Below are 22,993 nucleotides of genomic sequence, written 5' to 3'. Positions count from 1 at the left end.
TTTTAAATTAATCAATACAAAGCTTTAACAGGTAAAACGATGCAAGCTGGATTCCCACTGCTGCCACCAATGTGAGAAGCTGGCCTGGTATATGATGTCCACTAATGTAAGTGGACACCTTGCACCAGTCCAGACAACCCTTATTGTGATTTAAGAGGTCTTAGACAACCTTAGAAAGTGCTCCAAGTGGTAGCTGTGGAGAGCAGCCTTCAGGCTTAGTCGAGAAGGAGAGTAAAGCAGCTTGTTTTACCAGAATGCAATCTTATTGTATGGATTACATGATAAAGAACCACACCAAGTATCCATAAAAATATGAATTTATTATTTAATCCTCTCTTGTACTTTTCAATATCTCCTACACGGAGATGAACACAAATCACACAATACTTTAGCAAAGAAACAGTAAATAGCACGAAATACAGTGTCCACAGAGGGGACCCAAACCATATACTAATAAATTGTTATAAGAACCACGATTTGAGTCAAGACAGGGTTGAGAGGACATAGAAGTTCTAGGACCTCAAGGAACCACCCAAAGAGAGGAGATAGGGACCCTACTGAAAGCGTGTGCAGTGTGGAAACGCGACCCTGTGCTCCACACAGCTCTATGTCTGGGCACTCAGAGTAGATAGTTGGGTGGCAGGTCCATGAAATATGGTGGTCAAAAAGGAGAGAGCAGGGGCATGCACAGACATGCGAGGACAGGGGAAGGAGAGTGGGGGCAGCTAAGCACAGAGGCTAAGCTGCAGGGCAATGATGGGGCACAGAATTGGGCAACGGAGGGCAGGAGGAGTGGGTAGGGACCATAAGCTAAATGGAGGGCAGTGGCAGCCCATCAGACCATGGAGGGAAGGAGGGAGGGCCCTGGTGCAAGGACCTTGACAACAGAGTGTTGAGAGGAAGTGGATGGGGCAACAAGCTAACTGTTTAGGACAGGCAGCAAGGGCAGTGGCAGTACAATAGCCACACAGCTGTAACGAAAGGGCAAGGTCATGGACTTGGACAATGAATGATAAGGAGGAGGAGGCAGGAGCAGCAAGCTTAGGTGGGGGGGGGGGCAACACAATGCCTGATCAGGCACGCAGTTCAACTATCCCTCACCCACAACTCCCACTGTGCATTGCGATGGGCATCTTACTTAACGTTAAAAAAAGTTTAGAAATTCACTGAAAAAGACTAAGGTTACAGGGATGTTATAGTTAGTAGCTAGAATTTAAAAAAACGTAGAAATGCACTGAAAATATTGAAGGCTACAGGGACATTATAGTTGGGTTCAGATTTCACAAAACCAGTAAAATTTAGTAGTTCTAGTTACCAGAGCTAACTATAACTTACACCCCTGCAATGCACTGCATATGATCTCACATATTACATCACTCATGACATCACAGAGGACATCTCAAATCACATCCCTGATTATATTAACCAGTGATTGGGAGTGTTTTCTAAATGTTTATGAGTGATAAACATATATATTAAGGAACTACAAAAGCTATATTATTACACTTTATGTACTACTAATAAGTGATACTATTTCTAACATATTATATGATTGGCTGTGTGACTTTGTATCCGTGTGTGAGTGGATGTCTGAGTGTCTGAATAGGTGTGAGAGTGAGTGGCTGCCTGGGTGAATAAGTGCATGTGAGTAATGGTGTGGGAGTGGCTGTATGACTGGCTGCATTGGTGAGTGAGTGGGTGTATGAGCGGCTCTATGGATGAGTGGGTGGGTGTATGTGTGTCTCTAGTGGCGAGTGGGTGGGCGTATGTGTCTGTGAGTGGACATGTGAGTACATGTATGGGTGACCGAGTGGCTGTTTGAGTGTGTGTTTAGTTAATTGATTGGTTGTGTGAGTGGCTCTATTGCAGAGGGAGTGCCTATGTGAGTAGCTGTATGGGTGAGTGACTACACGTGAGTGCTTTTATGAGTGAGTTGATGTATGGGTGTGTGTGTGTGAGGGACTGGAATGGCGAGTGAGTGTCTGAATGGCTGTATGAGTTAGTAGCTGGGTGTGTAAGCAACTGTTTGAATTTGTGTTTAGTTAAGTGAGTTGGTATGCGAGTGGCTGTAGTGGAGAGTGAGTGTGTGACTGGCTGTATAGATGAGTGGGAGGATGTAAGTGGACTTGTATGGATATGTGAGTGCGTGTATGGATGTGTGAATGGTTATGTAGGTAGTTGTGTGGTTATGTGAGTGAGGGCTGCGGTGAGAGTGGCTGTATAGGTGAATAAGTGGGTGTGTGAGTAGCTGTATCTGTGAGTGTGTAGCTATATGAGTGTCTGGTTGTAGGAGTAGCTGTATGGGTGAGTGTGGTTGTGAGAGTGGCACTATGAGTGTTAGAGTCTGTGAATGGGTATGTGAGTGGTTGTGTGGGTGTATGGTTGGTTGTATAGGGATGTTAGTGGCTGTGTGATTTGTTCTGTAGATGTCCTCAGTGAGGTCCAGAGTGATGTCACTGACCATGTCTTAAGTGATGTAATAAGCAGTCCATTGGGGGGCGTAAATTAGAGTTTGCTCAGGTAACTAACTGCTGAATTTTACTGGTTTTGTACAAGTGGAATCTGAGCCTAACTAGGATAGTTATAGTTAGGACCACACTTCCACAGATCATATTTTTGGTTTGCTTATAACATTGACAGCGTTTGATGAATCTGCACAAAACCTTCAGAAATAAGATCTCATCTTCCTCAGCTCCTTCTTGGGGTGATCCTTCAAGTGGGGCCAAGAAAAAAACAGGGGGTTTCCAAAACACGTTTTACCCATTCATTTTTCCATAGCAAAATTAGACAGAGCTACAGCCAAAACAGCTGAACAGAACTACACCAAATTCGGCAAAAAGCCAAAGAACGATCTTAGTTCAGAAAGCGTGCTTGGCCCAGAGAGTACCCACGTCAAGCACTGCTAATTATCTCGCACACTTCATCAGATTCATGACATGTTCTATGGCATCATCGTTAACACTGTGCATGGCAGGGTGCTCATTATAGTTAATTTAGGGTACGAGTTACAGTTACTTGCGATAACTATAGTTGGCGAATTTCAGAGGCTTTGTTGGTTTAAAACAGTATTTTTAACTGACATTTTCACCAATATATAACATCCCTTTAACCAGTTTTTTTTCAGTGAATGAATGTGTGTGTGAACGCCCCTTAGAGTGTTAAAGTATTTCCTGCAAGGATTCATTTCAGTGTATAGCTGCAGAAAAGCATAACAAACCAGTTCTTTCACCGCTATTACACATACCCTGCACTAAGCCTCTTGCTATAAATGATGGTAAAGGCACCAAAAATTTCTTCAGCACTAAAAACATTTTCATTGCCTATTTTGTCTTGGTGCAAAGTCAGCTTATGGTTGAGTTTCCGAAGAGTGCTTGGCCTATGGCTGATTTATTATGTAATGTGCTTCACCGCCAAAGGTTGTTTTACGATGATTTCAACACTTTTTCATGCTCCCAGTCTCCGATCCTACCAGTCTGAAAAGAAGGTTTATTTGCAACAGTACTCTGAAGCAAGAATCCTATATGAACAGTGGTACTAATCTCTTCTTATTACTTACCCTTTTCCTAAGACGGCCGTCCAAACCGACATTCATACTTATGGTTCCCCCACCCCTTCGCTCTTATCGTCACAACAGCCAAGCCCTGCCCCGCTCTAGACCAGCACATATCGCAAAGGAAGGAAGAAACTTTAGTTAACTTCAATACAGACTCAGTACTAAAAAATAAAATGATAATAACATTGTGTTAATTTATTTTTCCTTTCTGCACTGTTGAGAAGACAGTAGGGCAATCCGCTGCCGCTGCTTATCTCCAAAAGCAAAACCACAAACAATCTCGCAGGAATTGGTTAAAAGCTGTAAGTAAGCATAACTAGTGAAACCAATGGGTTACTTCTACAAGACCAAGACTTTAAGTATAAATTAATGTCTTTGAAAAAGATGCCTGATGCATGGTTAAACATTACAAGAAAAGATGCCCTAGGCAACAAATATTCAAGAAAAAAAACAGTAATGTACAGTGATCACTAGTTTATGGCCTGGCAGCTTCCTACAGATCTTCACATTGTAAAACTTACACTTTGAATTAAAGTTTCAATATCTCCTGTGTTTGATAAGCAGGAAGACGATGCTATTAACCGTTGCTAGAGGACTAAAGCAAACCATGTCAAAGGCACGTTTCTTATTCTACCAATAAAGAGTATTTAACGCGAGAAAAATGTTTAACCCTCTCGAAACAGCAACTCTACATTCCTTCCTCATGCAACATTTCTTCCTAACACGGTTTCCATTGACCTTTCTGGCGAGTTATCTCTATGTTCCTCTGCTACACAATTTTCCTGCAGCCAAACAAGCACCTGCCATCTCCATAACATGGAATAATGAGACCCAAGAGCCTGCACACACAGAGTTTGAGAATAAGCAAACAAATAATATAAAATTAACAATTTTAGACTCCAACCATTAAGTGGTGGGATTGATACCTAGCATGTGAAAGTAGATGAAGTTCATACAACACAACAGAATACACTTAGATCTCCTTCACACTTGGAAATCACTCTGATAGTGTAGCTCACAAATAATTTTGGAGTTGAAAACAATGTAGTTGAACAGCTCCCAATAAAGGAGAGACCGTTTGTTCATCAATGGGATTGGGGTAGAGGGTATCTACCAGACAGCAATGAATTTGGGAAGTCTACTTAGCTTCGGAATGTTGAATTCGGATAGTTTGTTTTGCTTGTAAACTTTTTTTTTTTTAGCAAATATTGTATTGTGTTAGGTAGGCTTTTTCAGGGAAGCTGTTTAGATTCTTTCTCCGTTTGTTCTTTTACATAGCTTTAAGACTTTTAATGCTCCATCCTATACTTTCTAATTATTAGAGAGGCAGACTAGACGTAAAGAGGAATGTTTGCTAGAATAAAAAAAAAAAGCTATAGCCTAGTAGTGCAACTGGGGGACAAGGGAGACTGGTGTCTGCCAATGCGGAGAATTCTATTAAAAACCAAAACTATGCAATGTCTCCCTTGCACGCATCTCTCCACGGTTTGCCTTGATTCTAGAACTGAAAAGAATCCATGCTTCCTTACAGAGGCTTTGTCAAAGTCTAAGAATCTGTCACGTCTAGTATCAAACAGGTATTCTAAGAACTCACTATGTCTTCGTAAAGTCAATAGCAGAGTCAAACAGGATTGCATATCCTCCAGAAGAAGTGCAGTTTGCATTACAAATATACAGACTGGGGAGCATTGTTTGGTACACTCTCATGGAGTAATTAAGCGGACTGGCAAATCAGAGGGACGGCAGCCACTCCCACTGTAGCTTTTTGCACTGAACATTTGATCGTTTTTGGTGAGTAAATGACCCACAGATCCATTTGTATTGAGAAAGGCCAGTACTAAATCATTCAATCAAGGATTTATAGAGCGCAACTACTAAACCGAAAGGGTCTCAAGGCACAGAGTTAGGGAGGGAGAGGGTGGGATGGGCATGTGCGCAGCTCCTGGATATTCCTGGTGATTCGTCAAAGAGGCAGGTCTTGAGGTCCTTCAAGAACTTGGAGAGTGTTGGTGTCTGTCAGAGGTGTAGAGGGAGACTGTTCCATGCCAGGGCCGCGTGGGGGTGGGGGTGGGGCACCAGGTGTCGTTCCAGGTGTCAGGGTGTGGGCCCACGATGAGTACTTCGGTTTTGTCCGTGCTAAGTTGTAGGCAGCTGTTCTTCATCCACTGGAGACTGCTTCCATTCCTTCTTGAAAGTTGTGTTTGGAGATGTTGGGTTCGTTGGATAGGGGGAGGATGAGTTGGGTGTCGTCTGCGTACGATACGATGCTGAGTCTGTGTGATCTGATGATGGATGCGAGCGGGGCCATGTAGATGTTGAACAGGGTGGGACTGATGTAGGATCCTTGGGGGACTCCGCAGGTGGTCAGAGTGGGTTCCGAGAGGAAAGGAGGGAGCTTGACCTGCTGCGTTCTGCCAGAGAGGAATGAGCAGATCCAGTCAAGAGCCTTGTTCCAGAGTCGTTCGTCGTGCAGTCTGCGGGCTAGGGTGCGGTGAGAGACTGTGTCGAAGGCTTTACACGGGTGCCACTGCTAAAGTACGGTATGGTACGGGGGGGGGGAACTCACAACATCTTTCCCAGTAGCCAAGGGTGTCAGACAAGGGTGCGTTCTGTCACCCTTCCTTTTTAATCTCTACACGAATGGATTGGAGGTTGCGATGCTCGAAGGAAGCAAGGACCTGCCCATGATAGATCGACGTCCAATACCCGCACTGCTCTACGCGGATGACGCGGTCATCATGGCCAGGACTCCTCGGCAACTCCAACTTCTTCTTGATAGATATAGCACTTTCATGGCAAGCTTAGACTTAAATGTAAACACGAAGAAAACATTTGTTATGCATTTGGGGAAACGCCTTAAACACCTTGGCGGTGCTCAGATCAAAAATATCACCCTGGAAAGCATAAACTCATACCCTTATTTAGGAATCCAGATAGATAATACTTCTAGCTGGCGTCCAGCACTTCTAGCCAGTAAGATGGGGTTCCTTAGAGCTACATCAGCCTTGGTTACATTTGCCCAAAAACTGGGTCAGCACCCCTCGCGGGAACTCATCCAGATTTATAGGGATAAATGTTGCCCAGTGGCAATGTATGGAGCAGGGTTATGGGGGCATGTAAACTCGGAATCTATCCAAAAAGTAGAAAACGGCTTCCTGCGGTACCTCTTGGCAGCCCCAAAAAGCTCACCAACCTTCGGTTGTCATATGGAGTTGGGTGAGGACTATATTTCCGATCTTATTGCTGTCCAACCAATTCTCTTATGGCACCGTCTTTGGCAAACTTTAGAATGTAAACTGACACGCTTACTCATTTCTGACTGCCTCACCCTGGAAAAGTGGAAAAATATCCCATGGTTACTTTACTTTTATAACTTTCTCAGAGATGTAAACATGGAAACAGCCTTTCTAATCCCTGAGACCATAACTGAAGTTTCACGTAAAAAACTGAAAAATGTGTGTCTATCTCATCTCCGTGAGCTTCGCTCGGCATCTGAGATCTTAAAACCTACAAATCTCCATCTACTCTCGGTGCAAGTCTCATATGGGATTCAGCCATATTTACTAACCAGTGTTAATGCTTATAATAAATATCTTTTGACGCAATTCCGGTTCAATACCTTTCATCGGCAGTTAACTTTTCCGAAGATAAAAGACTGGTCTAGCACCTTGTCTCCTTGCCCATGTGATGGGCAGTCAGAGCAATTGTTATTGCACATAGTCTTTTTTTGTACCTATTATGATTTTCCTCGTAAGCGGTGGATTATCCCTTTGGTGAAATTCATGGGCTTGCGACATTGCCGTCCGGCCCTCCTTGCCCTACAATGCTTGGACATTGAGTATAACATCGTCCCAATAGCCCGATTTTTAAAAGTGTGTGTTAAATACTGCGCAAACTATGACTCTGTGAAAAATGATAGACTGTGTTTTGGGTTCGTAATAGAAACTAGTGGCCCTAAAAGCTTCCTGATGTCTGTTTATGTCTCTTTTGTATGAATTTTTGCTGCTAATGATTGGTTACGGTTCTTTTTACTATAAAATGTGCAATACATGTGCTATATTGTGTACTAAATATTTTAACGATCTTAAATGCTTTTTTTTATTTTTTATTTGCATACTTTTATGGACACAAAATTGTATCCGAATAAAGTTTTTATTGAATTGAATTGACTGTGTCGAAGGCTGTGAAGAGGTCCAGGAGGATGAGGGCCACAGTCTCTTCTTTGTCAAGGAGTGAGCGGATGTCATCTGTAATGGCGAGAAGGGCGATTTCGGTGCTGTGATTCTTCCTGAAGCCTAATTGGGAGATATCGAGGATGGTTTTTTTTTCTATAAATACTCTCAACCAAATGTTGGCACACGGATAGAGCATAAAACCAAAATATTTATGCTCCTTATAACTGCAAGACAGCATTGGGTGGTGAGGAACAGACACCTTCCCTGGGTGACAGGTATGGACAAAGTCCAAATGACAAAGTCAGATCTTCATAATGTTAGACATAATGCAGGGTTTGAAGGCATCATTCTTAAAAGGTTGTGCTCCAGGGTTGCTTACAGACATGAGATGCCAGCAAAACACCAACACGTAAGGGCCTGTGAGACAGGAAATGTCAATGAGTTGGATATATTAGTAGTATATGGCTTTTCCATTTTTGCCTCACCCTTTCCGCTGAAAGCTCTACAGAGCATCCAACATTCAGTATCCAAAGCTGTGCTTATAGATTCAGGACTAAATACCAGTTTGGAAGAGTAATGGAGTTCCCTTTGGAGTACCTTTGACAGACGTCCTTTTGCAGTCCACTGCCTTCCTCTGGGCCCTCCATTCCAGTGATCTGCTGCTGAAACTCTTTAGTGAGGCTGTGATCATCAGGTACCAGCTGAACACTACGCAAAGACAGTAAATATTGTGCCCCTGCAACATTAGGTTTTAGGACAGACCATGTAATAAAAACATAGTTAAACAATTTTTCTTCAAACAAAATAGACAAATTTTACCACTGCTGTCCAAAAGCTCGGGGTATGTTGAATAAATAGATTCTGTATTATTTTAACTTTAGGTGACCAAAACTACAACAGGACTTGAAAGAAAATACAACTTTTGAAGCCTTTTCTTTCTACATGCCATTTCGTAGGTTAAATCACTTGTTACCGTAGTTTTAATTTTTCAAGGACAAGCAATGACTGGACATAGTCACATTTTAAAGCACATTTCTTAACTTGTGATTGAGTGAGGGGAATAAAGTATGTTGAAATATAGAAAGTGGAAAAACGCTTTACAATAAAGGTACCAACTTTGATTATTTGTTTTGCTGAACTGGAGAGATTTCAAAGATAACACGATCATTAATTATTTAAAATATGAAGACAAAACATTAAGAACATTAACATTTATTTAACAAGTTATAAAAGAAAAAAGTATATGAACATTTGCATTTTAACTGACGTAAGTACGCTTACATCAGAAGTGCTCATTGTATATTTAGAAACAATGAACATAATTACATTTGTACATGTACTGGAATTTAACGTTTGCTTATTGCTGTACACACCCATTTCATGGAAGTAAAAGCCCAGTACTTAAAACTACCTTCACTTCTTTTATATATATATATATTTCATTTTTTTTTAAGAAAAAGCATTTACATTCTGGAGAATTCTTACAACAGTGTGAAACGAATTGCTGACAATGCAATCCGACAGAAATAATTACAGCCTAGATAAAACACTTTTTCACCCAGTATTAAAATGGCACATTTTAAATATAAATATATACTTTTTTTACATATCAGATGTGAAATAGCGTACTTTTGGGTGCTATGTTTCAGAAATGGAAACTATAGTTCAGTGGTGCTGTGTAACAAATCCATATTACTATGAAGAAAAATATTCATATGGAAATAGATTTAAACGTATAAGAAAGGTTAACCTCCAGAAAAAGCAACTAGAGTTTGAATATAGAATGCACAGTTAAAAGCACCTTAATCCCTGTGCAAGGAAAGTCATAGCAGCAAGCTGTTATCCGAATACCCACTTTTAGACAGCGGAGTGAACCTTTGGGACATTAAAACATTCTTGAAACAAAATTTACACAAAGTGATAAAATGATGCTTAAGGTCAGTAAGCACCAAAGCATAAAATTCCATAGTGCTAAAATATACTGTACAATATCTTCTGGTATTTTCAAAGCCACAATAATCTGCATGAAATTCGATGAAACTGCTGTCTTTTTGATCTAAAAGAAAACACAAACAAAATAATGCGTTAAAATAAAAGAAATACAGTTTTAGCAGTTCCTGTTTATGCGCCGAAAACAATTATATAAATATCCACATTAAAGATGGCGAATGCTGGCGGACTTCAGAACTCCACAGTGCTCAGTCGAGTACACCACCGCCACTGTGTACAGGCAACTGAATCACATCTGCTTCTCTCCAAAGTCAAGAGCACTCCGGGAGTGTCTTTAATTAACTTCATGGAAAAGTCACAATGGAAGGAATATATATATCTATATATAGATATATATATCCAAGCTCCTGTTTACACGTTAGCCGTGCACTCGCGGACGGGTGCCTCTTTGCACTAAATGTGTGTGTATATATATATATATATAGGGGAGAGAGAGAGAGGGGGGGGAGAGATAGAGGGAGGGAGAGAGAGAGAGAGGGAGGGAGAGAGAGAGAGGGAGGGAGGGAGAGGGAGGGAGAGAGGGAGAGAGGGAGAGAGGGAGAGAGGGAGAGAGGGAGAGAGGGGGAGAGAGAGGGAGAGAGAGGGAGAGGGAGGGAGAGGGAGAGAGGGGAGAGAGAGAGAGAGAGAATGAGAGAGAGAGAGAGAGAGAGAGAGAGAGAGAGAGAGAGAATGAATGGTGTGTTACAGAGTAGCAATAATTGTGGCTCAGCCACACTTTGCATCAAAATAATTTTTGGGGAAGGCTAATACCTGGTGCAATTTGAGGACTCAAAAAGTAGGGGTCTAGAGGTTCAAAGAATTGTACGGTTCCTGGAGGGTTGAGAGGTCCTCTCGAGTGAGGTTGAACGGATACGCCCACCCTGTGTAAATAATGCTAAACAAAGAGTATTCCTTCTGGATTTCAAGTGCCTCCACAAGGAAGAAGAAGGGGGAGAATCTGTTATGTGCCACATCTATGCATCACTCCTACTGTAGGAGTAGTTCATAGGTTTGGCACATAACTGATTCTCCCACCTTCTTCCTTGTGGAGGCGCTTGAAATCCATAAAGGACACTCTTTTGTTAGTAGCAATTTGACGAACCTCCATGAAGGTTCGGCAACTGTGAAAAATATAGAAATAGAATAATTTTGTGCACAATAAACTTGCAAATGTTCTAACGTTTGTGAGCACATGGCATCCAATTTGTATTTAGAGAGGGTGCCATTCTGCAGAGTATGCTAAATTAAAGAAATTCACAACTTTTTCAAAACCTGAGCAAAAACTCAGTGCAAATAAACGACACTGCTGTGAGCCAGTAGGAAAGACTGGTTGATAAGGGTGTATGAAGAAAGTTAGGAAACAAACATCGGGTTAATATATATAATATAGTTTTGTGTAAGGAGCTCTCGCACATACCCAAGAATTCACAAGCAGAAATCCAAACGTTTTCTTAGAATTGCACATTTTATAAAAACAAATACGAAACAAAACTGTACGGGCATCAGGGTTGTGGTGGGGCAGGATCTGGCCACAACCAGGCCTACTTCCCATTCAACTGACACTGTGCACAGTCTTCAGCCATGTGTGGTGGTGGCTGGATTAGTAGGTGTCTGGAAGCATGGTAGGTATTCAAACTCAACCGTGTACTGTCAAAGGCTGTGCACTGCTGTAGCGTAATGCACAGGTGGTGGTGCTTCGTCGACCCACAAATACAGTTAAAATAAAGTCAATCATAAAGTCAATTTAGCAATGAAAGAGAAAAACAAAAGAAATTCACAATGCACATGCCAAAAGCCAATGGGGTCTATGAACCCAGATAACTGTACGTAACTGCTGTGGTTGGGATGTGGCTGGTTGCAGCATACCATAAAAACAGAAAAAAACTTTACCATAGGCTAAATTGTAATTACCTTTGTGCTTATTAAATTAACATTTGTACATAAAAATGTCTAATTTCATGAAGGAATACACAGTCAAAAATCCTTAATTTCCCAGTTAACGTATGCTGTGCTAGCGCTAACCAAAGACACCACTATCAGGGACGGCTAGTGACGTTTTAGATTGGTGAGGCGTGGAGGTTGATTGTGGGTGTTGTGTGGATGGCGAGCGGGCCGGCTGTCGTGGGGGGACTCGAGGGGAGAGGGACTTGCGGGGTGTGCGCGGGTGGAGCATTTTGCACTGGGTTTGAGAGGGCGAATCGAGAATGTGGAGCGATTCTGAAGGTGTATACTTGAGGTGTGCAGGTGCATTGCAGGGTGCCCCATGTCTTGCAGCATTGGGCGGGCCTCCTTTGCGTGCCTCTTCTGCCTTGCGTGCTTCCTCGGCCATCCGCGCCTCCTCAGCTTTCCGTGCCTCCTCGGCTTTGCATGCCTCACTGCCTCTTCGGCCCTCTCTTGCCTTGTCCTCCTCTTCTGCACTCTGGTGCGCCCATCTGCCCCCCCCCCCTTCTGCCCAGTGCACTGTGGTCTTCTTCTGCCCTCTTCGCCTCTTCTGCCCCTTTCCCAGCCTGGTCCTCTCCATGGCCCTGCGCCTCTTCCGTGGCCGCTTCGTATGTCTTCTCCTCCTCCTCTTGGGTCCCTCGCGCTGCCGCGTGGGGCCCTGCCGGTGCAGTGGGATGGATGTCGGTCGGTCGGTGCACGGCTGCGGACCAGGGGCTTGCTGGGATGGCCACCAGCGCCTGGGGGTTGGCTGTGCTTGAGCTGATGGCGGGACGGACTGTTTTGTTTGTGCTAGAAGGGGGCTGCTGAATCTGTTCTGGGTGCTCGTTCACTTACCTTAGGGGCTTGTGCACGCCTGGTTGGGTCCCGTCTTGTCTGGTCGGTGTCCCTCCTGGATAGTAAACCGCCAACAGGATACACAACGCACACCTGCTACGAAATGAAATCGGAGCTGCCTAGACGAACTCCCACAGCCCACTCCCCCAGCTTCCAACATCCAATCAGGAGGCCTACAGCAGTACAAACATAAGGGAGTCAGTGGTCGAAGTGGGAAAAAAAAGTAGGGGAACTGTGGGTGGAGAATCAGGGGTCGGGAATGACCGAAGATTGAATCAGTGGGCGGAGTCAGGGGTGTGGCTAGAAATAGCAAAACATACCAATTTTTAGTACATTTAGCTTTTCACTGACCAGTTACAGCTTATAAAGTTATTTAATTAAAACAATAGATAAACATCTTTATTTGAGGTTTAATTCAGGAAAAAGCAAGCACTCATAGGGAATACAGGTTTATGTAAAGCGTGTGAATTATATAAGCAGGAACAACATGTTACCTTAATGCCTTTACTCTCATCGTTCAGAAATCCATGATTATTTTTTGTCTCAAACATTGAGGTCATGAATACAGGGCTCCTCCTGTACACATGTGTTAAGCAGGGCTCGGAAGAGAAAGGGACTCTTCAGGAGAATCTAGACTCACGGTAACCCACAAAGGCTCCTTCATATTCATGTCAGCCAGCTAGCTGCTCAATCATAATATAGCAAAAAGAGCAACTGGTGGACAGAATGCAGAACAATATGATACATTCACCCCAGTACAGAGATATGGGCCTAAATACATTGTTTCTTTGCTCACCATGCCATTCCAGTTTGGACCCAGCCATATACAAATCAGTCTTGATCCTCCACCCAATGGGAACAGTCCAACCCGAACTGCCAGGCCATATGTTTTCAAGTGTCCTTTCATTCAGTAAGTGATCACAAAGCAGTACCCACTGAACTATGCACATAACATATTGCTCTTTGATATGCAAGGTACGTCCCGTCACTTCTCCTGCCCATCACTTCTCCTGCCCATCACTTCTCCTGCCCGGTCACCTCTCCTTCCCTGGTGCCTCTACTTCCCTGGCGCCTGCCCCTGCCCTTTCACTGCTCCTGTCCAGTCAGTACTCTTGCTCATGCTCGATCAACACTCCTGCTTCGTCAATTCCCCTGCCCCCTCCCTTCTCCTGCCCCGTTCAGCGCTCCTGCCCCGTTCACCGCTCCTGCCCCGTTCAGCGCTCCTGCCCCGTTCAGCGCTCCTGCCCCGTTCAGCGCTCCTGCCCCGTTCAGCGCTCCTGCCCCGTTCAGCGCTCCTGCCCCGTTCAGCGCTCCTGCCCCGTTCAGCGCTCCTGCCCCGTTCACCGCTCCTGCCCCGTTCACCGCTCCTGCCCCGTTCACCACTCCTGCCCCGTTCACCACTCCTGCCCCGTTCACCACTCCTGCCCCGTTCACCACTCCTGCCCCGTTCACCACTCCTGCCCCGTTCACCACTCCTGCCCCGTTCACCGCTCCTGCCCAGTTACTGCTCCTGATCATGCCTAATCACTGCTTCTGCCCCGTCACCTCTCCTGCCCTGTCACTTCTGCCCCGTCACTTCTCCTGCCCGGTCGCCTCTCTTTCCCTGGCGCCTCTCCTTCCCTGGTGCCTCTCCTTCCCTGGCGCCTCTCCTTCCCTGGCGCCTCTCCTTCCCTGGCGCCTCTCCTTCCCTGGCGCCTCTCCTTCCCTGGCGCCTCTCCTTCCCTGGCGCCTCTCCTTCCCTGGCGCCTCTCCTTCCCTGGCGCCTCTCCTTCCCTGGCGCCTCTCCTTCCCTGGCGGATCTCCTGCCCTGTCGGATCTCCTGCTCTGTCGGATCTCCTTTTCCTGTCCCGTCATTTCAGTCCCGTACACTGCTCCTGTCCCGTACACCGCTCCTGCCCCGTTCACCGCTCCTGCCCCGTTCACCGCTCCTGCCCCGTTCACCGCTCCTGCCCCGTTCACCGCTCCTGCCCCGTTCACCGCTCCTGCCCCATTCACCGCTCCTGCCCCGTTCACCGCTCCTGCCCCGTTCACCGCTCCTGCCCCGTTCACCGCTCCTGCCCCGTTCACCGCTCCTGCCCCGTTCACTGCTCCTGCCCGGTTACCACTCCTGCTCATGCCTAATCACCGCTCCTGCCCCATTACTTCTACTGCTTCGTCACTTCACCTGCCACGTCCCCTCTCCTGCCCCATCCCCTCTCCTGCCCCATCCCCTCTCCTGCCCATCACATCACCTGCCTGTCATGTCACATGCCCGTCACTTCTTGTGCCCGGTCACCTCTCCTTCTTTGTCACCTCTCCTGCCCCGTTCACTGCTCCTGCCCCGTTCACTGCTCCTGCCCCGTTCACTGCTCCTGCCCCGTTCACTCCATGTACAACATTAACTAATCACACAAGGTGTCAAGTTCCCCACAGTAATCTGTCTGGGAAAAGCTCCTCTGTAGTCACTAACTCAGCATGATATGATAAAGGCAGAGTGCGGGCGCATTGTCATTCGAAAAGGGATAATCGGCCTCAATCGAAATGACAATGGGCCTGCCCTCAGCCTGAGAGAGCTCAGGGAGGGGCTGCTGCAGCCTCTGAGTTCAACAGAGAAGTGCAAGCAGCCCCTGGAATCTGAATGAAAAAAGTTGTCGTTTTCTCATTAAGTCAGACTATTCTTGCTGTCCGGGGATGCTTTTTTGAAAATAAGAAGTAGGGGAACGGACTGAAACAATTTTTAGAAGTAGGGGCACGCCGTGCCCTTCCGTCCCCGCCCACTTCTACCACTGAAGGGAGTCCACTTCACTTCCTCGATGTACGCCAGCCCTGCCCTAACAATTTATTTCAATGGCACTCTGCTTGAAACGCCTGGGCCACAGCATAAGCACCCCATATCCAGGTTAAACATTACCGCTTCTACCGGCCACTCCTACCATGTTGACATCGCTCTCTCCTCGTGTGTGCCTCAAGGGCGAGCGATAGCCGTCGCCCCAGCCTGGCAGCCAGCACATGCGCACGAGGACGCCTCGCTCCTCAGTACTTAAAGCAACAGAATAGGTGTTACAGTTAACACGAAGCAGAGAGCACTTTATTTAAAGCTGCTTCGTGTTGTACATTCATTCTCTCTTTCCTCTCGGATGCTAGGTAGGGCAACGCCCCTTTCGCCCGTTATAACCAGCCGCCACTGCCACCATGACCTCACATGACAACATCTTAAATGAAATCACTTATGCATGTAAAAAATAACGATGTGACATGAACATTTACCGAAGCAAGAACATGCTCTGTATTACGGAAAGACTACTTTGCAATTAAAATGTGGTTGCTTTTCTGTGGTTGTGGATATTTATACATAAGAATGCCCCTACAGAACTAAACCAATTCTGGAAACTTACAAGTTTTCAACAGTCATATTGTGATGTTATATAGAAGCATGTAAACCGTGCATGGCGTTACCACACTTAGATAATTTAAGGAGTTCTTAGGCATTTCATAACCATAACATTACTTTGTAGTTTTCCATGGACATTTCAGAGGGGTTTTTATATAGTAATATTTATTATTAGTGTTATGAGCAAAAGGAACCAAAAATATTCATTGGAGTTTTTTCGTCTGAATTTCTCTATATTTTAAGATGTTCATTGGACTCCCATGTGTTTATATTACACTATTATCAATCTTCAGTGTGGCTAACACCCTTCCTTCCCCCTGCAAAGGGTCTTTGGCAATGCATTAGCAGGGGGTGGAAGCAGGGCCTACACCCAAATTCCTGACTGGCCAAAGCCTGCTGAGCCTCAGATGGCTTCAGTGTATATATATCCTGCTGCCAGGCCAACTTTTTCGGCGGAGGAAGTGACTGCAGAGCATGTTCTCTCACCCTGCAGCCAACCACAACTGTGCATGGCCTTTGGATATCCGCAAATGGGGTTTGTTACAGAGCCTAGCATGGTCAGGCCCAGAGCAAAATATCCAGTGAAGCAAACCCAGCTATGCCTGGCCTTTGGCCATGAGCAGCAGTGGTTGGCAACAGGACCCATGCACAAACTCCTGTGCTGACAGTCCTACTGCATGGAATGGCTGAGGGACCTGGCCTCTATACTGACCCTCCATTCAGTCAATGAGAAAGCAACAGACCGGTCCTTTCTCTACCCTGCAAAGTACAAAAACCACCGATGGCACCCCCTCCTTTTCTTGGTTAGGTTTATGTAAAACTAAAGTTAGGATCTACCCTATGCAACCTTTCCTCCCGCGTCTTAAAAGGTGAGGTGGAAGAAAGACAGCAAGGTGATACATTGGCTCAAAAAGAAGTTGAACTCAGCCTTGTGCAGAAAATATGTGTAAGTGTTCAACCACAACTTGTAAAAAAATGATACAAGGAGGGTGAGCCAAGAGGACCTGAAGCTCACTAACCCTCCAAGCTGAGAAAATGATAATAATAAAAACAGACTTCAAAGTTAACAGTCTCATCAGAAAGGCATGCATAACTTCAAATGGAGATTGTAGGAAGCTGGGTTTCTGCTATAGTAACCTCCCCCTTCACCAGACGTTTTGCCAGATTTCTGATGCACTTTGACTAGATATTCTCTGGGTCCATGCCAATTGGGTTTCCAGGGCATGTGTTCTTTTCCAAAACTGTACCTTTTTACCCCAATTGGCACCTCTCTGGTCACATGTAAGTCCCTTGTAAACGGTACGATGGGTACCAAGGGCACGGTGACCAGGGCAGGCATCAAAGAGCTGCAGCACATAGTGTGTCACCCTTAGATGTCCTGTGCCTTAACACACACACACACACACACACACTGCTATTGCAGGATGCTGTTTTGGTGCAGAGAAAAGCGAGGAGTCGACATGGCACACATTCCTGTGTGCCAAGCCTTCAACCCACTCCACTGCCTGTAGTATAGGTAAGACACTCCTCTAGCTGGGTGCACTATATCACTGGTGAGGGTACAGTTGCATGAGCACTGCACCCCTATAGTCTCTAGGTCGATTCTTAGACATTGTAAGTGCAATAAAACCATAACGAGTATATGGTCTGAGAGTTTGTCATTACGAACTTCACAGCACCATAATGGCTTTACTGAATTCTGGGAAGTTTGGTACCAAACTTCTCAGCATAATAAACCCACACTGATGCCAATTTGGGATTGATTATACAATGCACTCCGAGGGCATCTTAGAGATGCCCCCTGAAAAACGACCAGCCTCTGGTGAGTTCCCTGACTGGTAAACACCATCCAGCCACCACGAGACAAATATCTGGACCCCTGGGTGGGAGCCAGCGCTCCCTGAGCCCAGAAACAAAGCAGTTCCTTGACAGAGGTGGCCACACCTTCCCCAGGTCAGGAAGAGTCATCTGTGGCAGGGAAGCTTCAAAGGCATTGTCGCCTTTGTAACGTGACCCCCATCCTCCCCTGCTATCAGGAGCAGGCCCCCTTCCTGTCTTCCCTCCATTTCAGCGATAAGACAGTTGGGTAAAATTAGAACAGCTCATAAGGTGTGCCCACCTCTGCCAACACAACTCCTCCAATGGGGGAGTCAAGGTGAAGCCCACTCTTCAGTGCTCGCCATCTTGCAGAGGGCAGGCACTCACCAATCAGTGTTAGGGATTGTGTGGGGTACCCACGGGCTCCTGTCCAGACCACATCTGTCACCATAAGATCTACTATCTCGAGACCCCTAAAACGCCCCCTAAATATAGTATTTAGGAGGCAGCCCTGAACCCAGAAAGCAGATTCCTTCAACCTACTAAGAAGGATGAAAGGCGATGCCCAACAGAGGAGACTGCCGAGAGGAACTGACTTTGCCCCATTCCTACCAAACCGCCTGCAGTTTCCAGAGATCCCGCGCCACTAATCCCCCTGTCCTGCAGCCAGCGACCTCCAGAACCCCTGGGAGGACTGACTGCCTTCAACAAAAACTGGATCTCCTGTGAACAGCTGCTCTATTCAAAAGAAACACCAAAGACAGATTCTGAGTCTGCTGAGGACAAAGAAACCAGACACCTGGAACCACCACTGCACCAGACGCCTAAGGCCCGAGTCGGAGTGGGCCACTGGTAACAGCGAGGTGCTCAGGAGTCTGAGTCCACTGTGGGTTAAAACTCCAGGACTCCCTAACGTCGCTTGCAGCCTTTGTACGGAGAACCCCCAACCATGTGTGACCCAGTAAGGAGAAATCCAACCTCAAAAAGGCACCCCAGCATCTGGCCACCCTGCGCCCTAGAGAAGAGGACCTGAGATGCACCTGTCCCCCCAAGCCCTCTAACTTACCTGCCCAGCTGTTGGTTCCTCCAGGAAGACTTCCTGGACCGAGCTTGCAGCCAAAACCGGCAATCCCCATTAAAAACAGGGCGCCTGTTGTCAAATCAGCACCCTGCACCCAGCTGCCTTGTGCACTGTGGGTGTACCTTGTGTGCTAAATCGGATCCCCTTTTCCCTGAGCTAAACCTTAGGAGCTTTGCTCCCACATTCAAGTGGTATGCCCGGAAGCAGCCACCAACTGGAGACCCTCTATACCCCATTGGATAACATTTGGGCCTCAGCACTCGGCACCCGGTCGCCCTAGTGCCGCTGAGGGTGCTTTTTGAGTGCATCCTTGACCCTGGGGGAACCCTTGTTCTAACCCCAGAAACTAAACCCTCAAGACCGTTTACTTACCTACAAAATGATAACTCCATTATTCTCCATAGGATTGCATTGACTGTTTTCCTCTGAAGTGTTGAGGGTGTTTTGTATGGAAACCTAAAAAACTGTGTTACGAGTGTGATATCTAGGTATATAACACCAAGTAGAAAAAGTAATCTGAAAAGTAACTTAAAAAGTAATGACAAAGTAACGGATTAATAATTTCCACTGTTTCTGAACATTTGACCCACCTTTATCTACATTCAATTGTAGTATCAGAAAAGTACTATTTTCACTTCCCTGCACTAAGTCTGGCTTGGTTCTAAAAATAAAATACAACAAAGAAATATTTATATACAAAACAATTGGTCAGATTTCAGTCTTGAGTGTGTGAAATAATTTCTTGCCTGAGGGTATACAATAAATGCTTAACACTACCCTCTGATAAAGCCTTACTACTCGCCCACACTACCAAAAATAGAGAGCAAGGTAGTATCTGCTTTAGCCTCTGCCTATCGTTGGGGATCCACTGGACTCTGAGCACAGTAAAACTTCCATTGGTATGGTATATACAGACCCAGCATCCTACATAGATGCCATTAAAAACATCAAAATCAGGTTGAAGTCCCGCTGCAGAATCAGAAACTTAGCAGGACCTTTGTCAGACCTTTCGAAAAGCAAACCAAGGTGGTAAATTTGAAAAGGAAGGCTTGTCTAGTAAACCTAAGAATGCTGACAAGGCAGCCATCACTTTACCAACCGCCCGAATGTTTGAAAGCCTCTGGTCTTGGGGAGAAGGCTTTCATGAGTTTTGGATCGAGAGACAACTTTATGAACAGAAGGCACCTGAAAGGCTGCAATTTCTGCTACTGCAAATATTGTCATCATAAACTGGTAGTGTTCTGAGCCTACTGCAAAGTTGAGGTAACTTCTGTTAGAGAGCATGCTCTGTAAACTGATATAGAAGTAAATGTCTTGCAAGTTTAAAGGCTACATTCACTCCTGCAAACATTTGAATGTATTCCTTCATAGAAAGCAAATCAGTACTTCAAATCGAGAATTTTTCACACATTGCAATCCTTTGAGGATCAAAAATAGAAGGAGTAACAGCTTGCGGCCTGTCTTTATGGTAGGCACCACCTTTATGGACCCCTTGCAGAAACTCTACCATCATTAAGATAAAAGTGTGGGAAAGTGGAGGAGTAGAGGAAATGCACAAATCTTTAAAGAAGCATTAAGAAAGAGGAGGGTATACCCCAGAAGAATGATATACATAACCCATAGGTCCAAGTTGACAGCCATTTTACAGGCCAGAAAAAGTTACTCATTCCCCCACTGACAGAGTGAACATGTTCCCAAAAGGATACATTTTGTAGAGATGGCTGTGAAGGTTGATAAGAGGAAGAAAAGATACAGCTACTTTTGCTTCCCTTTGGCACCATCCCATGCCCGCTTTGTGAAAAAAACTGCTATAGAAACTGAAATGGTTTTACAAGTTTCCTTAGCCCATTAATGTGTGATAGAGAAACAAGTAAAATGATGATGCTCCTGATGCCTCTCCCTGGGTCCACCCCTCTAAATGCTGCTGAGGGGTCGAGGAGGATCAGGACAGCCTTTCCTCCCAATCCAGGAGGGCTCTAATGTGTCTATGGCATTCATAAGGGCAGTTTCGGAGCTGTGGTTGGTGCAAAATCCAGACTGGGATTCGTCCAGAAGATTGTTTTTCTCCAGGTGTTGAGTGAGTTGGCGGTTGATGGCTTTTTTAAGACTTTGGCAGGAAAGCGGAGGAGAGAGAAGGGACAGAAGTTCTCAATTTTGCTGGGGTCAGTGGACGGTTTCTTGAGGAGTTTGACTTCTGCGTGTTTCCATTCTTTGAGAAAAGTGGACGGGGTGAGGTAGGAGTTGAAAATGGTGGTGAGCTCGCTGCTGATCTTCTTGCGAAGGAGGATAAAGATGTGGTGGGGACAGGAGGCCGTGGGTACTCCTGAGTGGATAGAGTTCATGATGACTGTGGCGTTTTGTGGTGAGAAGGTGGTGGGGGTTTGCATCGGAGGGAGCGAAGAGGTCAAAGAGGTTGGAGGAGGTATGATGGGGTTCAAAGTTTTTGTCGATGGTGAAGATATTGTTGTGGAAGAAGTCCTTCAGGGTGTCGCAAAGTTCCTGGGACGAAGTGACAATGTTTTCGGTGGCTGAGGGGTTGGAGAACTCGGACTATGTTGAAGAGTTCTTTGTTGTGGTTAGAACTGGCTTCAATGTGGTCCGACAGGTTACACCTTTTTAGTCTCTTTGGTGGTACTGGTTGAGGGCTGTCTGGAAGGTGGCTCTGTCTGTGGGATCCTTGCTGGAGCACCATTTCCTTCTTAGTTGCTTGCAGTTGCATTTTGTGGTTCTTAGTTCTGTGGTGTACTATTGGCCTGTTTGGTGGAACTCTTGAGTTTGGTAGGTTTGATGGTGGCGACTGTCAGCGCAGTCTGTGATCCAGAAGGAGAAGTTCTTGACAGCCTATTTTAGGTTGGTTGTGGTGTTAGGTGTTGAGGGCATCGGTCCACTGGTTCTTCGACACTTTGTTCCAGCTTCGGTGGGAGATAATGGGTGGCTTGGGGGTTCTGTGATGACGAAATTAATGATGGCGTGCTCTGTCAAGGTGAACTTGGTGACTTGACTGTACCTGACTCTGTTGCTGGCCTTGAAGACTGGGTCAAGCGTGTGTCCAGCACTGTGAATATGGCTGGTGACTAGTTCAGAACAGCCGATGTTATACATGCGATCAACGAGGTTGGCAGTTTTGGAATCGTTGGGGTCATCGAGTTGGAAATTAAGGTCTCTGAGGAAGATGTACTTTTTGGAGACAATGGCAAGCAGGGCAATGAAGATGGGAATGGTGTTGCAGAACCTGGTAAGTGGTCTGGAGGTCTGTATGGGTGCCTTTGAAGGTGGTTTTGCCATTGGTATGGAGTTGGAAATTCAGGTGTTTCATTATTGGAGTGTTGTCGTTTGTGGTGGTGTAGTAGATGTTTTCTTTGTGGATGATGGCAATTCCATCTCCGTATTTGTTGATGTGGCCCCTGTGCGCTATCTTGTAGCTGTCAGGAGTTGCAGAGGCAATGTCTGGAGCGGATGTGGGGTTGTAGCCAGGTCTCAGTGAGGAAGATTATGTTGCAAGTGAGGGCAGGGATGGTGTCCCCGATTTTGGTGGCGTGCTTGCAGAGTGATTGTGTGTTGAGTAAGAGGCAGTGGATTGCTCAAGGCAGTCTTGGTCATAGTGGTTGGCACGGTGGTGGTCATCGTACTTGCGGGTGCTTCAGCACTGCAGGAGAAGAGACGATGCCAGCGGGTAAAAGGTCCTACCGTAGATAGTGGCAAGTGTGGAGGTGTATGTTTGTGTGCAGGACAGCCAGGGTTCCAGTTGCTGGTCGTGGTTAAAGGGTAGACAGGCTTGCCTTTGGCGCACCTTCAGTGTGCCTGCTGTGCGGCCTTGCTTTTGGCTTCTATTAAGTATGGAGGAGTACTGGGTGGCGGTGGGCGGGGCTTGCTTGAGGAGGGTAAGTGAGAGGGAATACAGAGGCAATAAAATGCAGGAAAAGCGAGCTGGTGGTGTGGGCAAAGTCGGTGGAAGGCAAAAGGAAGAACACAACAGGAAGAAACAAGTTAACACAAACCACAATACGAAACCAAACCAAACTGTGACAGAATCTGAGCAAAGACAAATAAAACAAGTGAGAATCAAACTGTGGGCACCTACTCAAAATTACAATAAGCAAGACAGCAAACAAAGTGATTGAAGACTAAACAGTGGGGAACAGTGCAGATTTAAACAAAATTAACAGATTCAACAAGTTACCCAATTTACACAAAATGTAAACAAGATAGGCAGTTAACCCCTTGCATGTGGC

The 22,993-nt window shown here is 45.7% G+C and overlaps 1 protein-coding gene across 10 annotated transcripts in view; it reads right to left on the bottom strand.

The window, feature by feature from the left end:
- Positions 1-8,924: 8,924 nt before the first annotated feature.
- PLEKHA5 (pleckstrin homology domain containing A5) overlaps positions 8,925-22,993 on the bottom strand; it is a 1,381,245-nt gene continuing 1,367,176 nt past the window's right edge. For all 10 annotated transcript variants that reach the window (XM_078674042.1, XM_078674034.1, XM_078674039.1 and 7 more), the window contains one exon: positions 8,925-9,784. The gene's annotated coding sequence lies outside the window, so the exon portion shown is untranslated. The remainder of the gene's footprint in view (positions 9,785-22,993) is intronic.

This window comes from Lissotriton helveticus, chromosome 1_1 (genome assembly GCF_964261635.1).
Source record: "Lissotriton helveticus chromosome 1_1, aLisHel1.1, whole genome shotgun sequence".
Taxonomy (NCBI): Eukaryota; Metazoa; Chordata; class Amphibia; order Caudata; family Salamandridae; genus Lissotriton; species Lissotriton helveticus.
This window is presented reverse-complemented; position numbering and strand designations above follow the sequence as displayed.